General features: G+C 39.1%; 4 non-coding genes across 4 annotated transcripts; all 4 read right to left on the bottom strand.

Moving 5' to 3' along the window:
• Nucleotides 1-1,432: 1,432 nt before the first annotated feature.
• On the bottom strand, nucleotides 1,433-1,491 carry MIR1545E-2 (microRNA mir-1545e-2). Its single transcript, NR_162987.1, has one exon. It is a non-coding gene; the product is annotated as a microRNA mir-1545e-2 (primary transcript).
• Nucleotides 1,492-4,508: 3,017 nt separating this feature from the next.
• On the bottom strand, nucleotides 4,509-4,567 carry MIR1544E-1 (microRNA mir-1544e-1). Its single transcript, NR_127609.1, has one exon. It is a non-coding gene; the product is annotated as a microRNA mir-1544e-1 (primary transcript).
• Nucleotides 4,568-7,048: 2,481 nt separating this feature from the next.
• Nucleotides 7,049-7,108, bottom strand: MIR1545F (microRNA mir-1545f). The gene has a single exon (NR_162988.1). It is a non-coding gene; the product is annotated as a microRNA mir-1545f (primary transcript).
• A 6,540-nt stretch (nucleotides 7,109-13,648) lies between these two features.
• On the bottom strand, nucleotides 13,649-13,706 carry MIR1545D-3 (microRNA mir-1545d-3). Its single transcript, NR_162989.1, has one exon. It is a non-coding gene; the product is annotated as a microRNA mir-1545d-3 (primary transcript).
• Nucleotides 13,707-14,772: the final 1,066 nt, after the last annotated feature.

Raw genomic sequence — 14,772 nt, 5'->3', positions numbered from 1 at the left:
GGAGGAGGGTGAATTCCAGTATCATTTAGCCACCTGGCAGTCACAATTAACCCACGAGCTTGTGATTTCAAAAAGTTTTAGAGAATCATGTCTGGGGAACTTTTAAGCAAAGGACAAAGTCACAATTGAACGTGTCACCTGGTTGCTTCTGAAAAGAAATCCCCAAAAGAGAACTCCCAGGAATATTCCAGCTGGAACTCGTATCTCCAGGATCATGGAGAAAAATCCTGCAAACAAACAGCAAATAAAATTCCAATACTGTGGAGCTACATTGAGGATGCCACAAGAATTCTCTTCTTTCATTGTATCAGATTGTAAGCTCCCAGATTCCCTTCTCTATGGCTTTCTGTTGCCTAGACCTTTTCTGTGTTCAGATCACATGCAATGAGATACTTTCAGTTCTCATGATCTCATCATCTCTCCCTGTCTGTGAGCTAAATTCCCTCCTAAATAGGATAATCTAAGTGAGAGGCGGCCATCTTGCTCATGGCCAATCTCTTCCCAATTGCCTCAATACTCAGCTATTCTGTCAACCATTGATTCTCAATTCTCACAGTTTGACACTTTGTCCACTCCCTATCCCTAAGTTTATTTTGATGCCAAGTTTTAAAGAGGTGTTTTGGCACCCATCTGCTTATTTAAATGTCTGGCAATTGGGCAGAGAATTAATGTATTTAACACATTTCCTTCCCCCACCCCATGTTTATAAGTACATATAAATGCAATTTCAAATATTAGTTTTTGGTTTTAATTTTGGGTTCCACATTACTTCTCCCAAGGCCTCACCAGGATGGGAGGCACTCGGATATGGATTTTCCATGCATAATCCCTTTATAATTATTTGACCTGCAAAAGCATTTTGTCCCCTAATATTTACAGGATTTGTTCTTTCTAACACCTCTGGTGAATCTTTGATGCTGATAAGTATATACATTCTTTAGAAATACAAGTATGCCACATCACAAATGGCTTTACTTCTGAAACTTGAGTGCTTACACGATCTATTTTCTAAACAAACTCTGTGATCATTCACTGTAACAGTAAAAGGTACAACAAAATTTCTTGTGGAAACCAGTGCATTTGATTACATTTCTGACAATTATTTTTTTCATGTTTTCCCTTTGATATTCAGATTAGGCAGAATATATAATCAGCATTGCCTATTGGGAGGCAGAGTGAAGCTGGCAGGGTGGAAGGTCACCACAACAGGCAAACTTCCCTCAAGACCTCCCTTACAAGAGCATCACAGAAAATACCAAATTGATTTGTGAGCAGAAAAGACAGGAAAATGAATGTATTTTTGGAAGATGCAAGAGATCTGTAGACTCCTGACTGGAGCTTGGACTCTGGTGGCATTTGTGGCAGTCCACTGAAGATGCTGGGAGCAGGCAGACAGCATTGAGGGGAGTTGGTGGTGAGGGTAGCAGCGGCACCAATGCCCAGGATGGAAAGGAGGATTGCAAAGGGATCACCTATCTATCCCAGGACACTGGGTCAGGTGCTAAGTGGTAGCTTTGTTGTCCATTATTCACTTCAGATGCAGGTTGAAGATGGAGACTAGTGGCGGTAGTCAGGAGGGTGCACGTGGCCTACATGAGTAGGCACCAGAGCCAAGGTCAGCAGGCTGGTGAGCAGACCTCTACCAGGAGGAAGCCATGATGGAGGCACCACAAATATAGAGGATACCAAGATTGAGCTGTGAAAGCAAAAGGATGTAATAGACAGAAGCCCATGACAGAAGTCATGCCTTCCACTGGAGAGCGCAGACCAACTGTATCCTCCTAAAGACCAAAGTGAGCGAGTGGGAGGGAAAATGAGCACATCAGAAAAGAACATGATGATTGAAAGTGACTTCGGTGACAGGCAAGCTTAGGACATCTACTCAGAAATAGACAATATCTTAAAACCCAGAGCAGTATCAGAAAAATTGGTAAAAGACTTGAAAGGTAGACACCAAAATGATGATTACAAAATGAACAACCTGATAAAATTCAGGGGCCCAAATCCAACAAAACTAACTCCTTAGCTATCAGACTTCAACAAATGGTGAAATGTTAAAAGGTTCAGTGAAGAAATTAAATCCTGAAAAATTGGAATTGGACAATGAGCCAATCAATCCATGACACATCAAGAAAAACAGGTAATCAAAGGGGAGAAGCATGGAGAAATAACAGGAGAAAATGTGAACTGCCTCAGGAACAGCAACTGAATTGCCAAATAAATGGAAGACAATTGCAGAATCATTGGACTAACTGACATATGAGTAACCAACGAGTCTTGACATCCAATTTTAAGAAACATGTCCAGATCAATTGTAGGCAGAAGGCAAAGTCACAATTGAAGGAATGCACTAGTGAACTCCAAAAAGAAATCCCCCAAGTGAGAACTGCCAGGAATGTTCTAGTTACTACCCTGAGCTTCAGGGTCAACAATAAAAGACTGCAATTAAACAGCAAATAATATTTCTAATATGTTGGAACCACTGCGAGGATGACACAAGATTTCTCCTCTACTATTCTATAGAATTGCCAGCTCTGAAGTCTCTTCTCTCTGTTTTCTCCTGGACCTGAAATTCTGTGTGCTCAGATGCTACTGACTTAAACATTTTCCCTTCTCTGCCTCTTATCATCTCTGCCCTTTCTGTGATCTAAGTCTCTCCCCAAGTTGGATCATTGAGGTGAAAGGTGCCACCCTGCCCTGGGGCCATCTCTCCTAAACTGCCTCAAAGCTCAGACATTCTCTGTTGACCACAATCGCTGCTCAAGTGTCATGCTTGGATACTATGCCAACTCTCATTCTGATAGAGCCCGGCTGACATGCCCACATGGAATTTCTTTGTTTGGCTGTTTCCATGCTTTTTCATGTTCTCTTGAAAGGCATCTCCAAGTTAGACATTCAGTTTCTCATGGCAATTTCGCAGTGCTTTTTGTTTGGTTTGGTTTCTGTATCCAAACCTGTTGAGGTTCTAAACACAGATTTATGGGGAAAATATTTTAATTTATTACCACATTTCATCAGTCCTGTTTTAATTTGATCCCTGGTTTGACCTCTGCTAATGTTATCATCCTAGGGCAGCTCTCCAACCTCTGACCCTCACCTGAAACCCAGTTCTCATTTTTGGTCCCAGTAGCTGCTAGCTTGTGGCAGCATCCACACCCCCTAGGCAAAGTCTTCGACAGGCCGGCCAAACCTTGTGAGGGTAGCCATCGGGTCATAGACCCCTGGTGAACTAAGACTTTGCTCACCTAGTATGTGAAGACTGCTTCGGCTGAACAGACAGAAGAAACCAATAAGAAGGTTCAACGGCTGAGAGGGCGATGTAGGAAAGCACTGTGGAGTGCTTAGGGCGTGTTGTAGCACAAAAGACAACAAGGCCATCCAATGCAGCTGAGGAAGTCTCCAGGTGTAAAGATTTTTCATACCACTGGACCCAGGCTTCCAATGCCAAGAGAGTGGGACTGTCTCTGTGCATAGACTTTTCCACTTAAATCTCCTTCACGCACAAGTGTTTTTGTGCACACTCATCTACATCACAGATGAAAGCGCACAAAGACAATCATCATCCTCGGTTACCGAGAGTCTACTACTACTAATGTTATTATGGTCTTTCCAATAGAAACACTTCTTGCCAAGCTACCAAGTTAACATCATCCTCATAACAGTAGAAGCTCATTTCCATATCCAGTTTCCAAGAGTTGCTATACTATCCATTGTCTCATTTGATTCTCTGACAGTTGTCCAGAGGATCTCATTTTTCACTCTTCACTTTGTCCCAATTATTACATGTAAAATTGTTATTTAACATTATTTGTTTTGTTTTTAATTTTGCATTCCCAGGTGTCCCTGGCTCCCCCTCACTAGGGAAGTAAACACTGTGATATAGATTTTACATGTGCAATCACAGTCTTGTTGTTTGATGTTGAAAAGGGTCTTGTGCTCTAATATTCTTTTTCCTTATCAGTTGTTTTGTTGCTCCCAGTATAAGACATGACAAAGCTTTCTTAGAAATACAAGTATTCCAAATTAGAAATGGCGTCCCACCTGAGACTTGTTTACTTACAGGATATTTTTTTATAGGTACAGCCTATAAGCATAACAAAAGAACTTTTCCTGGAGAAAAGTGTGCATTTGATTACATTTTGATGATGATGATAATTTTTCCATCTAATTCTTTGACATTCAGAAAAGGAATGGTATGTTGAGCACTGCACATTGGGCATCTCTGGAGGGGTTAACAGACTGAGATGTCACAACAGCAGCCAAACCTCCCCCATAATCTCCCCTACAATGGAATGATAGAACATCCTTAATCAATTCATGAGCAGGATAGCCAAGAAAAACTCACAGTGATTCCTTTGTGACACACGAGGCAGCTGAAGAAGACACAAGGAGAGGTCCACCGATGCAGAGGTGGAGTTGGCCCTTGGCAGGGCAGGTGTGGCAGGCACCTGAAGGTGCTGGCAGAAGGCAGCAGCAGTGAGGCAGCAGTGGTGATGGTAGCAGTGGCACCAGTACCAGGGATAGAAAAGTGGTCTTTGAAGTTTACCGCTATTATATCCCTGGGCGCAGGGGCAGCTGCTAATGGTTTGCTCTGTAGCCCTTTATTGAGATTCAGAGGTGCGGTTCCAAGATGCAGAGGAGTGGTGATATTCTAGAGAGAGCAAATGCCCTACCTGAACAAGGATCAGAGCTTAGGTCAGTAACCTAGTGACCACACCTCTATTAGAAGGATACCCTGCTGGAAGTACCAGAAACCTACAGGAGACCAAGATTGAGCTATGAAACAAAAGGGTGTAATTGACCCAAACTCAGGATCATCATCCCCTCTACTGGAGGAAAAGAATTTCCCAGGATATTAAGTCCACAATGAAAAAATAGGAAGAAAATTTGGCAACTCAAAAAGCAAACTTGCAAATTAGCAAACTCATGATATAAAGCTGCTCTGATTATAGGGATGCTTTGGATGTCAAGTTAAAAAGACAGTGTCTTAAAAACTAGAGCATAATGGGAAAAGAATTGAAAGGTACACATAAAGTTGATGACTAGAGAATTCTTAGCTTTTTCATATTGAGGGGTCCCAAATCCTAATGAGATATCAGAATTTCAAAGATGGTGAAAGGTACAGAAGCTCAGTGAAGAAATTATATCCTGAAAAATTCGAGTTCGATGAGTGGTTGATATTGAATCCATGAGACATCTAGAAAAATAGGTAAACAATGTGTAAAGGGTGAAAAAATAGAAGATAATGTGAAATATAGGAAAAACAACTGACCTGAAAAATAAGTGGAGGAGGGAGCCTTCCAGAATCACTGAACTGCCTGAAGTCTCAATTAGCCAAAGATCCTTGACATGAGATTTGAAGAAGTTATAGAGATATATGTGCAATTATCTCATAACAAATGGAAGAATTCACAACTGAAAGAATTCCCTGGTCATCTCTGTAAAGAAATTCCTAAAGGAGAACTGTCTGTAATATCCTGTCTAATACCCTGAGCTGCCAAGTAAAGGAGAAAAGATTGCAAACAAGCAGCAAACAGTAATTCCAATATTGTGTAGTCAAAGTGAGGATCACACAAGATTTCTCCTCCACAATTCTATAGAATTACCAGCTCTGAAATCCCCTTTTCTCTGGCTTCTCTTGAGCCTGACATTTTCTGCTCTCAGATTCCATGAAATTAGATACTTTTAGTTCTCTGGCTTTCATCATCTCTCCCTTTCTGTGAGCTAAATTCCCTCCCAAGTATAATCTAGGTTAGAGATGGTCAACTTGCTCATGGTCTATCTCTTCTAAATTTCCTCAAAGATCAAACATTCTCTTTTGACCATAGCTTCTCAAGTCTCATAGTCTTGACACTGTCAACTCCCTATTTTGATAGAGCATGGATTGAATTCTTCATGCTAAGCTGTTTTCATGTTCTCTTGAAGGGCATGTCTCTGTGAAACATTCAATTTACTAAAGACCCTCCTAGCATAATTTTTGGTTTTTGTTGGTTTCAATTTCCAGATCTGTTGTTGTTCCAAATGCAGATTTTAGGAAAAAAAGCATTTTAATATCATACCATATTCCATATGAACCATTTTTGTGACATTATCATTTCTTTTATAAAGAAGACCTTGTTTGATCTATGATAATTTCATGACCAACTTTGGATATAATCCCTTCTATTCATGCTACCATTTTATCTTCATAACAATAGATTATTTTGATGTCAAATTATACAGTTAATTTGGCATCTATTCTCTTATTTGTTTCTTTGACCATTGTGCACAGGATGAATGTATTAAAATATTTCATTTTCCCATGATTACATGTAAAGATAATTTTTTAATATCAGTTTTTGTTTTAATTTTGAGTTCTGCATTTCTAATCCCAAGCCCTTGCCAGGATAGTAAGCACTCTCATATAGAGTTTAGATGTGCAATCCCTGTATAGTTATTTGATGTTCTAAAACATTTTGCCCTCTAATATTCTTGGTATTTCTACTTTTAAACTTTTTTAGGCAATCTTAGTTACTTAACAGCATCTGTTTCTTAGAAATAAAAGGATCCAAAATTGGAAATGGTGTGATTTCTCAAACTTGAGTGCTTACATGATTTTTTAAAACAAATAGCCCATTCACTTACCATAACAATAATAGTTACAATAACGTTTCCAGTGGATAATAGGGGATTAGATTACATTTCTCTCTGTTATTCTTGTTCTTTTTAAGTTTTTTCTTTGATATTCAAATTAGGTATGGTATATTCAACAATGCATATTGGGGGTCAGAGTGAAAGTGGCAGGGTGAATAGTCACAACAATAGCCAAACGTTCCTCAAAATCTCCCCTGCAAAAGTATCAGAGAATATATCAAATTGAGGTATGATCAGGAAAAGCAGGAAACCAGAGTATTTTTATTTCAAGCATGAAGCATTTTAGGAAGGTGCAAGGGAGATCTGTTGATGTCTGACTGGAGCTTGTTCTTGGTATAGAAGATGTGGGAGTCACCTGAAAATGCTGGCAGCAGGCAGCAGCAGTGAGGGCAGTGGTGGTGAAGGTAGCAGCGGCACCAATGCCAGGGATGGAAAAGGGGATTACAAAGGGATCACTTATCTATCCCAGGACACAGGGTCGGGTGCTAAGTAGTAGCTCTGTTGCCCATGCCTCAGTTTGTAGATGTAGTTCCAATATGGAGAGTAGTGGTGATAGTTAGGAAGGTGCACATGGCCTACATGAGTAAGGACCAGAGTCAAGGTCAATAGGCTGGTGACTAGATCTCTGTCAACAAAAGGCCATGTTGGAGGCACCAGAAACCTATAGGAAACCAAGATTGAGCTGTGAAAGTAAAAGTATATAATAGAAGCCCAGGACAGTCATGCCTTCCACTGGAGAGCAGAGCCCAACACTATCATAAAGACCAAAGTGAGGAAGTGGGTAGAAAAATGAGCAAACTGAAAAAGAACCTGATGATAGAAAGTTACTATGGAGACAGTTAAGCTTAGGACATCAATTCAAAAATTAGACAATATTTTAACAACTCAAGCAATAACAGAAATTGGTAAACAAATTGAAAGGTGGCACAAAGGTGATGATTAGAGAATAAACAACTTGATAAAATATGAGGGTCCCAAATGCTACAAAAATATCCCCATAGCTATCAGAATTCAGAAATGGTTAATGGTACAAAAGCTCAGTGAAGACATTAAATGCTGAGAAATTAGAATTGGATATGTAGGAGCTAATGAATGCATAGCACATCAAGAAAAATAGGTAAGCAAAGTGAAAAGAATGGAAAAAATAGAAGGAATTGTGAAATATCTCATAGGAATAGAAATTGAATTGTCAAATTTATGGGAGAGAGATAATTCCAGAATCATGATTAAGCAAAGAGCTTTAACATGCAATTTCAAATTATAAAAGAAACATATCTAGATAGCTTGAAAGCAAAGGGCAAATCCCCAATTGAAAGAATCCCCTGATCACCTCTGAAATGACATCCCCACAAGAGAACACCTACAAATATTATAGCCACAACTCTCAGCTTCAGAGTTAAGGAGAAAAGAATGCAAGTAAGCTATAAATAGTAATTCTAATATTGTGGAATCATGGTGAGGTTCATACAAGATTTCTCCCCTACCTTTTTTTAGGAGTGCCAGATCTGAAATTCACTTCTCACTGGCTTCTCTTGGGCCAGACATTCCATATGCTCAGATCTCATTGAATTAGACACTTTCAGCTGTCTGGCTCTCATCTCTTCTTTTCTATGACCTAAATCCCCTTCCAAGTAGGATAATTTAGGTTAGTGGTTATCATCTTACTCAGGGGCCATCTCTTCTAAATTGCCTTAAAGTTCAGTCATTTTATGTTGACCATAGCCTTCTTATGTCTAATAGTCTGGACACGTTGTCAACAACATATTCTTATATTCAGAACTTGGACTGACATCCCATCATGGGGAATCTTCACAGTCAGCTAATTTCATATTCTCTTGAAGGGCAACTCCTAGTGAGACACTCAATCTCCTAAAGGCCCTCCCAGCATAGTTTTTGATTTGGGTTTTGTTGGTTTGAGATTCCAGATCTGTTGATGTCCTGAATGATTTTACAGAAGAAACATTTTCATATCATATAATTAAATAGAACTATTTTCCTGACATTATCAATTCTACAAGGCATTGTTTAACATATGATAATTTCATAATCAATTTTTAGATATAACCCCTTCTACTCATGCTACTATGTTTTCATCATCTTTATAAAATAGAAGCTTATTTATATATCATTTTACAAAGGTGCTTTGGCATCCATCCCCTTATTTGTTTCTCTGATGTTTATGTAGAGAATGAATGTTTTAAAATTATTTCATTTATCCACAACTATATGTAATGACAATTTTTAATATTCACTTTTATTTTAATTTTGACTCCCACATTGCCACCCCCAAGTCCTTGCCAGCACAGTAAGCATTCTGATACAGATTTTACATGTGCATTCTCTGTATAGTTATTTGAGGTTAAAAAACACATTTTGTCTACTAATGTTCTTGGTATTTCTACTTTTACATTTCTTTCATCAATCTTAGTATACTCAAAACATCCATTCCTTAGAAATACAAGCATACAAAATCAGAAATGGCTTTACTTCTGGAACTTGAGTACTTACACGTTTGTTTTTTTCCTAAGCCAACAGCCCATTCATTCACCATAACATTAAAAAGTCCACAGACTTTTCTTGTGGAAGACAGTGCATTTCATTACATTTCTGACAATTGTACTTGTTCTTTTCATGTTTTCCCTTTGGGGCAAGGTATATAATCAGCATTGCATATTGGGAGGCAGAGTGAAGCCTACAGGGTGAAAGGTTACCACGACAGATTTTACATGTGCCCATCACAACGTCCCCTACAAAAGCATCATAGAAAATACCTAATCCATTTGTGAGCAGGAAAGGCAGGAAAATGTTCCAGGGATTCTTATTTCAAGCATCAGGCATTATAGGATTATGCAACAGAGGTCTGCAAGCCCCAGAATAGAGTTGACTCTTGGCATGGCTGACATGGCAGTCATCTGAAGACATTGGCAGCAGGCAGCAGCAGTGAAGGCAATAGTGGTGAAGGTAGCAGTGGAACCAATGCCAAGGATGGAAAAGGGGATTACAAAGGGATCACTTATCTATCCTAGGACACAGGGTCAGGTGCTAAGTGGTAGCTCTGTCTCTCATTGTGAAATTCCAAGATGGGTAGTAGTAGGAGTTAGTCAGTTAGAGATAGTCAGGAGGATTCACATAGCCGGTATGAGTAAGGGCCAGAGCCAAGGTCAACAGACTGGTGACCAGACCTGCACCAGGAGGATACCATTTTGGAGGCACCTACAGGAAGCCAAGATTGAGTTGTGAAAGCAAAAATACGTAATAGATAGAAGCCCAGGACAGTCATCCCCTCCACTGGAGAGCAGAGCCTAACTGATGAAAGTGAGGATGTGGATAAGAAACTTAACAAACTGAAAAAGAACTTGATGATAGAAACTGACTGTGGTGACAGGGATGCTTAGGACATCAACTCAGAGATAGACTATATCTTAACAACTAGAGCAATAGCAGAAAAATTGTGAAAAGTATGGGAAAGTGGGAACAAAGATGACAAGAAAATGAACTATGTGATATAATACAGGGGCCTGTAAATCCTACAAAAATATCCCCTTGTCTATCAGAATTCGACAAATGGCAAAAGGTATAGATATTCAGTGAAGAAATGTTCAATTTTGAGTTACCAGTCTTCCCTGTCAACTCCTATCTAGGACAGTAAGCACTCTGATATAGATTTTTACATGTGCAATCACAGTATGGTTTTTTGCTGTTCAGAGGGCTTTCATTTTCTTTTATTCTTTTTTTTCCTTTTCACTTGTTTTATCAATCTTAATATAAGACATAGGTATCTTAGAAGTTCAAATATTCAAAATCAAAAATGGCTTCTGTTCTGAAGCTTGTGTATAGGATATTTTCCTTTTCAATATAGCCTATTGATTCACCCTAATGAAAAAAGGAAAAACCTTGTGGAAAACATGGCATTTGATTACATTTTTGATGGTTATTATTATTTTTTCATCTAATTCTTTGACATTCAGTTTGGGCATATGAGATTCAGATTTGCACATTATGGGTCTGAGGGGAGATTACAGAGTGAAAGATCATAATAACAACCAAACCTCCCCCACAAAAAGAATCACAAAACATCCCAAATTGATTCATGATCAGGATAGCCAGGAAAACTCACAGTAATTCATTTGTGAAGCACAAGGTAGCAGAGGAAGACACAAGGAGAGGTCCCTACATGCTGGATTGGAGCTTGACCTTGGCATGGCTGGTGTGGCAGATACCTGAAGGTTGGCAGATGGCAGCAGCAGCACCAGTACCATGTATAGAAAAGGGGGCTTCCAAGTGAACCGCTATACTATCCCTGGGTGCAGGGTCAGGTGCTAATGGTTAGCTCTTTTGCCCAATATTCAGTTTAGGAGGTGCAGTTCCAAGATGAAGAGGAGTGGTTGTAGTGTAGTGGGAGCACCTGAGGAAGGACCAGAGCCAAAGTCATCAGCCTAAAGACCAGACCTCTACCAAGAGGATATCATAATTAGAGGCACTAAAAACCCACAGGAGACCAAGATGAAGTGGTGAAAGCAAAAGAGTACAATAAGCACAAGCTCAGGGCAGTCATCCCTTCCATTGGAGAGCAGAGCCCAACCATAAGAGTCTAAAAGGAAGAAATAGGTGAGAAAAATTAGGAAATTGAGAAAGAACCATGATGATGCAAAACAGCTATGGTGGCAGAGTTATTTTGTATATCACCATGGAAATGTACAGTGTCTTAAAAACTAGAGCAGTACTAGAAAAATTGGGAAAAGAATTGATATGCAGGTACAAAGTTCATGAATAGAGAATGCACAGCTTAGTCAAATAGAGGGGACTCAAATCCTAAAGGAAATATCCCCTCATATATCAGAATTCAACAAAGGTTAAAAGGTATAGAAGATCAGTGAAGAAATTAAATCCTAAAAAAAATTAGAATCGGACAAGTGGGAGCAAGTGAATCCATGACATATCAAGAAATACAGGGAAACAATGTGCAAAGCTTGAACAAAAAATAGAAGAAAATGTAAAGTATAGGAAAAATAACTGACTTGAAAAATAGGTGGAGGAGGGATCATTCCAGTATCATTGGACTACCTGATAGTAACAATTAACCAAGAGTCTTGACATTAGATTTTAAGAAATTATAGAGAACTATGCCCAGATGGTTTGTAACCAAAGGGCAAAGTCACAATGAAAAGAACCCCTGGTCACCTCCAAAATGAAATCCCCAAAGGAGAACTCCTAGGAATATCTTAGTTACAACTCTGATCTCTACATTTAAGGAGAAAAGACTGCAAACAAATAGCAAACAATAATTCCAATATTGTAGAGGCACAATGAGGATCCCACAAGATTTCTCTTCTACCATTCTATAGGATTGCCAGCCCTGAAATTCCCTTCTCTGGCTCCTCTTTGGCCTGACATTTTTTTGTGCTCAGATCCCATGGAATTAGAAACTTTTGGTTTTCTGACTCTCATCATCTCTTTCTTTTTGTGGGCTGAATCCCCTTTTAAGAAGTATAATCCAAATGAGAGGATGCCATCTTGTTCAAGGCCCATCTCTTTCCCTCTTGATCATACCTTCTCAAGTGTCATAGTCTAGACTCTCTGCCAACTCCCTATTCTGATAAGAGTCTAGACTGACATCCCATCATGGGAATTCTTCATGCTAAGCTATTTTCATATTCTTGTAAAGCACACCTCCCAGTGAGACCCTCAGTTTCCAAAAGACCCTTCCAGGATAGTTTTTGGTTTGGGTTTTTGTTGGTTTAAGTCTGCAGGTCTGCTGATGTTTCAAAGGGAGATTTTAGGAAATAAACTTTTTTATATCATGTCCTATTTCATCAGGATTGTTTTTCTAGCATCACCAGTCTTTGATAGAACAGTATCTGCTATGTGATAATTTCATGATCCTCTTTGAGATATAACCATACTTCTTCTCACGCTGTTATTATCATCTTCATAACAACAGAGGCTTATTTTAAGACCAAGTTTTATAGAGGCACTTTGCCATCCATCATCTTATTTGATTCTCTAATAACCATACAAAGCATTACTATTTAAAAACAATTCAGAGAGCAGTTGGGTATCTCAGTGGATTGAGAGTTAGGCCTAGAGAAGGGAGGTCATAGGTTCAAGTCTGGCCTCAGACATTTCCTAGCTCTGTGACCCTGGACAAGTCACTTAACCCCATTGCCTAGCCCTTACCACTCTTCTGCCTTGAAACCAATACACAGTATTGATTCTAAGAAAGAAGGTAAGGGTTTTTTAAATTCATTTTCCCAAGCTTACATGTAAAAACAATTTTCAATATTAGTTATTTTTGTTTAATTTTGAGTTCTACATTCCTCCCCCAAGCTTTTTCCAGTTTAGTAAGCACTCTGTTATAGATTTTACATGTGTAATCTCCATATAATTATTTGATATTCAAAAGCATTATACCTACTACAACTCTTGGGATTTGTTCCTCTAAACATCTCTGTCAGTCTTAGTACTTTTAATAGCATCTGTCCTTTAGAAATAAAAGGATGCAAAATCAGAAATGGCTTCGCTTCTGAAAAATATATATATATATATTTATGTGATTTTTTTCTATACAAACAACCCATTCATTCACCATAACAATATATTAGTAAATCTACCTTTCCTGTGGAAAACACTGCCTTTGATTACATTTATGGCAATTGTTCTTGTTCTTTTTATGTTTTTTCTTTTGACACTCAGATTTGTTTGGTATATTCAGCATTACATTTTAGGATTCTGGGGGGAAGTTGGCAGGATATAAGGTCACAACAACAGCCAGATCTCCCCAGAATTTCTCCTACAAAGCATCACAGAAAATACCAAGTTGATGTGTCGTCAGGAAAGACAGGAAAATGTTCCAGGGATACTTTTTTCAACCATGAGGAATTGTAGGAAGATGAAGGAGAGGTCTGCAGATGCCAGAGTGGAGCTGGCTCTTGGCATGGTGGATTTGGCAGCCCCCTAAAGATGCTGGCAGCAGGCAGCAGCAGTGAGGAGCAATGGTGGTAGAGGCAGCAGCGGCACCAGTGCCATGGATAGAAAAGGGAATGGAAGAGATCGCTTATCTATCCCAGGGCACAGGGTCAGGTGCTAAAAGGTGCTGTTGCGCATTACTCAGTTCATAGGTGAAGTTCTAAGATGAAGAAGAGTCGTGGTAGTCAGGATGGAGCATGTCCCATACCTGAGGAAAGACCAGAACCAAGGTCAGCAGGCTGGTGATCAGACATCTTACCAGGAGAATATCACTTTGGAGGCACCATAAACCTTGAGAAACCCTAGAATGAGTTGTAAAAGCAAAAGGATGTAACAGAAACACAGGATAGTAATCCCCTTCACTGGAGGGCAGAGCCCAAATGTAACATCAAGTCTAAAATGAAGACATGGGTGAGAAAATGAAGGAACTGCAAAAGAACCTGATGATACAAAGGTACTCTGGTGAGAGTGAAGCTTAGACATCAGCTCAGATATAGACAATGTCTTGAAAATGAGAGTAATAGCAGAAAAGTTGTGTAAAGAAATGTGTGCAAAAAATTAATGACTAGACTGAAGAGTTGAGTAAAATAGAGACCCCACCCCCACCCTGTGATGCTGGAAAAATGTGTATCTCCTTAGGAATCAGAATTGAACATATGGTAATGGTAAAAGCTCAACGAAGAAATTCCCCCCTGAAAAATTAGAATATTCAAGGGGGAGCTAATGAATTCATGACACATCAAGAAAAACAGGCAAACAAATGAAAAAGTGTAGACAAAAATAGAAGAAAATGTGAAATATACCCTAGGAATAGTAACAGAATTTCCAAATTGATGGAAGGCAGATAATTCCAGATTCATTGGGCTATCTTACAGCTATGATTAATCAAAGAACATTGACATGGGATTTTGAGAAATTAAAAAGAAAACATGCACAGATAGCTGAAAGGATTCCAGCGTCACCTCCAAAAAAGAAATCCCCAAAGGAGAACTCACAAGAGTATTCTTGCCACAATCCTGAGCCCCTCGGTCAAGGAGAAAAACTACAAGCAAGCAGTAAACAATAATTCCAATATTATGGAACCAAAATGAGAATTACACAAGATATTATCCTGTACCATTCTATAGGATTGCCACCTCTGAAATTCCTTTCTCTCTGGCTTCTACTGGACCT

This window comes from Monodelphis domestica, chromosome X, assembly GCF_027887165.1.
Source record: "Monodelphis domestica isolate mMonDom1 chromosome X, mMonDom1.pri, whole genome shotgun sequence".
In the NCBI taxonomy this organism is placed as follows: domain Eukaryota; kingdom Metazoa; phylum Chordata; class Mammalia; order Didelphimorphia; family Didelphidae; genus Monodelphis; species Monodelphis domestica.
The sequence above is the reverse complement of the archived record's forward strand: the minus strand, read 5'-3'. Positions and strand labels throughout refer to the sequence as shown.